The sequence below is a fragment of the Brassica rapa genome, chromosome A04, assembly GCF_000309985.2.
Source record: "Brassica rapa cultivar Chiifu-401-42 chromosome A04, CAAS_Brap_v3.01, whole genome shotgun sequence".
Lineage (NCBI taxonomy): Eukaryota > Viridiplantae > Streptophyta > Magnoliopsida > Brassicales > Brassicaceae > Brassica > Brassica rapa.
The window spans coordinates 14,023,531-14,027,834 of record NC_024798.2 but is presented as its reverse complement, the minus strand read 5'-3'; the positions used below and the strand labels follow the sequence as shown (position 1 = coordinate 14,027,834).

At 41.0% G+C, this 4,304-nt stretch overlaps 1 non-coding gene across 1 annotated transcript; it reads left to right on the top strand.

The window, feature by feature from the left end:
- The first annotated feature begins 287 nt into the window (after window positions 1–287).
- Window positions 288–394, top strand: LOC117133858. Its single transcript, XR_004457899.1, has one exon. It is a non-coding gene; the product is annotated as a small nucleolar RNA R71 (small nucleolar RNA).
- The last annotated feature ends 3,910 nt before the right edge of the window (window positions 395–4,304 follow it).

Genomic DNA, 4,304 nt, shown 5'->3' with positions numbered 1-4,304 from the left:
GGTTGCCGACAAAGTGCAGCTGCTCTTGGGTAGCTTTATCAGCAAGGAGGATGTCTATCTTATCCTGTAGAGCTTTCAACTCCTTCCTCGTTTGCTTATCCTCAGTTCTACTGCTTCTGTCGTGGTCTCCACTGTAGACTGCATCACTCTTTACCATGTTGTCAACCAGCTCTTCTGCATCCTCCTCAGTTCTCCCCAAGAAGAACCCATTGCTAGCTGTATCCAGTCTGGCTCTGTACTTAGGAAGAGCACCACGGTAGAATGTGCTCAGCAAGCTCTCCTTAGAAAATCCATGGTGTGGGCATTGAGCTTGGTAGCCCTTGAATCTCTCCCAGGCTTCACTGAAGCCTTCCAAGTTCTTCTGTTGAAAGCTGAAAATCTCGTTTCTCAGCTTAGCAGTTCTTGAAGTAGAGAAGAACTTCTCCAAGAATGCTTTCTTGCAGTCATCCCAAGTAGTGATGGAGTCACTGGGTAGAGACTTCTCCCACTGACGTGCCTTATCCCCCAAAGAGAAAGGGAATAGCTTGAGCTTTAAGGCATCTTCGGACACACCATTGGTTTTTGACAACCCACAGTAGCTGTCAAACCTGTCCAAGTGATCAAATGGATCCTCTAGAGCCAAGCCATGATACTTGTTATTCTCGATCACGTTGAGGAGTCCTGATTTGATCTCAAAGTTGTTGGCTGCCACAGCGGGTGCTCGGATTCCCAATCTATGACCATGAATGTTGGGGCGGTCGTAAGTGCCAATGGGTCGAGCTGCTCGCTGTTGGTTTTGAGGTATGTCTCCCATATCAGTACTCAATCTCTGCAAGTGAGCCTGTTGCTCTTCTTCTCTTCTATTTCTAGCACACTCTCTCTCTAAAGCTCTGATGTCTGCAGCTATTGGAACTAGGTTTGATGGACCCCTGCTCCTCAAGTTCATACACCTGTAGATTAAAGGGAGGTGAAGAAAGAGAATCAGTAACAAAAGAAAATAAAAATGACTTAGTCTCAAGCAAGTGACTAAATCTCAATGTTCAAATCTACTCAGAATTTGGCAACGGCGCCAATTTGATGTTAGGAGTTTTCAAGGCTCCTAAGACAAATGTTGTAGTATAGAAGATTGTCGAACCAGTTCTGAGGGATATCAAAGCACTGAGAATGCAAGTACTCACTTAATCTAAGTGCAACCAATGATTTAGAATGGGTTTTAAACTATGACTAAAACTAGAAAGCAATAACAGAATGATACTTTCTTGACTAAAGGAAAAGAGAACTCATGGGTATAGGGATTAGACCTTGGGTGATCAAGTATCGAACTAAGGATGGCAAATGATCAATCAAACTATCAACCTTAAGCCTAGACACAATTCTAAGCAAGCTCTATGTCTAGATGAATGCTCATTTGCTAACATATCTCAAACATCAAATGTCTTTGGTTGAATAATATGAAAGCAATCATTACTAACAAGTCTATTAGCTATCTTAGTACCTTTAACAACAAATGTCTTTGGCAAAGTATACTAAAAGCCTAGGAGAGTTGTCTCGGGCATTTCATCGAACACCTTTCGGGTGAGAAATGCCTAAGGATCAACAACTGAGTGGCCAACTCAGAAGATGCATTATGATTACTCTACTAGCAAGGAAATATGAATGATCTACACTAAAACATCCTAGCTCTAACCTAATCACCCTTAATCTCCCTAACCCATGAATTCAAAAGGTGATTACTCACTAATCTCCATGATTCCTCTTAAACCCATATTGGATTTAGATTAACCATGTAGAGAAATAGATAAGAAATCAACAAGAACACAAGATGAAAGCAATGAAATCTGAATCTAAAGAGGTTTTTTATTAGTTCTTCTCTAGAAAAGAGATTATCTTGCCTTCCATGGCTTACAAAAGTAATAAAACATAGGTTTAGAAAATAAAAACGTGCATAATGAAATGACCAAAATGCCCTTGAAAAATCACAAGTTCGAGCAGAAACAAAACACGGAGCGACCTCGGCTCGTCGCTCCGACAAGTCGCTCCAGGCTTCGGGAGCGACCTCGCTGGGTCGCTGCGAGAGGTCGCTCTGAGAGCGATTTCTTATCTCCGGGAACCAAGATGGCGAGCGACTTCTCCCTGTCGCTCTGGACAGGTCGCTCCAAGCTTCGGGAGCGACCTCGCTGGGTCGCTGCGAGAGGTCGCTCCGAGAGCGAGTTGTGTGTCTCCGGACGTGAAAACGCGAGCGACTTTGTGCAGTCACTCTGGATCGGGAGCGACCTTGGTAGGTCGCTCTGAGAGGTCGCTCCAGGGTCATCTAAGACTGTTCGGAGTAATGAGAACGCGAGCGACTTCGTGGCGTCGCTTTAGGAAGGTCGCTCTGAGAAGTGGGACACAGCGACTTAGTGATGTCGCTCCGGGAGGTCGCTCCCATGCTCGGTTCGTTCAATGGTCACCTTTTCACCTCTTTTGAGCTCCAAATAGCCTCATGTGGTATTCCAGTACCTAATAGAGACCCATGTATGCAAAATGCAACCTAAACATGTCTGAAACCTAATCTATATGATGAAAATGCTCATGGATGAATGGATAAAACAATGCAAATATGCAAGATATCAATTCCCTGCAAAACAAAACGAAAATGTTTTGTTACAAATCAGGAATCAAACCAAAATGAACTGAACCGGAAATATTAGCGTGTTAATTGCACCTCGATTTGGAAAGGGGATGTGGATACCTCTCAACGACCGTTTCCCTTTTTATCAGTCAAGAACTTCTCAAAGTTCCATTTAATCATTACCCTATTGAGATGAAAGAAGTTTTTATCAAGTTGCACCAAAGACAGACATCAAACTCAGCTATTAAAATAAAGAAGATTTCATTAAGTTGACGTTGGAAGCTGCCCAAGGAATAATTCAAATTCAAATGTGATGTTATTGTGTTGGCAACAAGGTCTTCATGAACCTTCGCATGACCCTAAACTAGCCTACAATGTCTTGATATCAAACATCTCCTGAGAGCAGACAAATTAACTTCCAACCCTTGTTGAATTGAGTGCAGATGTTCAAAGAAAATAAGGATCGCATGAACTCTTTGGTGGGAGAAGAAAGCCAGTCACTACCAACAAGGAGATGTACAAGCAGAAGGATAGGATGGTGTGGAAACAAGAAGATTATCAAGAGACATGTCAAACACACCAAGCCTTAATTTCTTGAAGAAATATAAAGTTGTGGAAACAAATACTACTATTGAATGCAAGCAAGCCATGTACACTTCCTTCACAATGATCGTGAAAGGAGAGACAAATGCCACACAATCCTGTCAAGATGAGGTGGTAATAATGAGTGATCTAGCACCTCTCATCAAAGCCCTCAAGGACATCCTATCTTCTAAGAAGTCTGATAAACGTTATCTTGCTCTTCTTAACACACCTAGGAAACTTGTTATAGATTCAAGAGAGTCACTCATATATAGTGATCAGAATCTTATCAAGGATATTAGGCCAGCCAATGGTAGTGTTGTAGTAATGGAGATAATATAAAAGGGATAAGAAACTTAAGTTTGTTTGATATAGAATCTAGTTCATTCTATTTGCGTAGTTTTTTACATTTGTTCAATAGAGAATCTAGTCCATTCTATATGCTTAGTTTTACCTCAAATGTACTTTTAATAAGGGAAGCAATATCTAATTTTAATTTTCAAGCTATCTTTGGCCTAATGTAGAGTTGCAAAATCTTAGGATATAGAAGGTATTTGGAGTAGGAGTCACTAAGGATGATCTATATCATTAGGCCTAAGTTCTCCATTCAGGGCCAGTTCAATGGTGTCATGGGCCCTGGGGCAAATTTTTTTTTTTAATTTTCAAACTATTATTTTCTTTAAAAAATCTGATAGATATATATATATTTTTAAAATACCAGAAGTATTTTTAAAATTAAATCTATGAAAATAAAAAAATACTTTCATATAAAAAAATTGGACTCCTTTTTTTTTATTTTTAATATAAAAATACATGTATTTTTTTTAAAAAAAATTAGACCCTTATCTATTAAAAAATAGAGAGACAACGGATTGGACCCGGAGCGGTCGCACCTCTCGTCCCCCTATCTAAGCCGATCCTGCCTCCACTAAGGATGATCTGTATCATTAGAGCTGGAAATTTTAATCATTACCCGCAGGCCCCACCCCGTTTGATCCGCCGCGGGGCGGGTACGGGTCAAACCATTTGAAATTTTTAAATTGTGAGTGTGGGTGCGGGTCGAGATTATTTTGAGCGGGGCGGGTGCAGGTCAACCGAATTTGAGTCACGGGTACCCGCCAACCCGCAAATT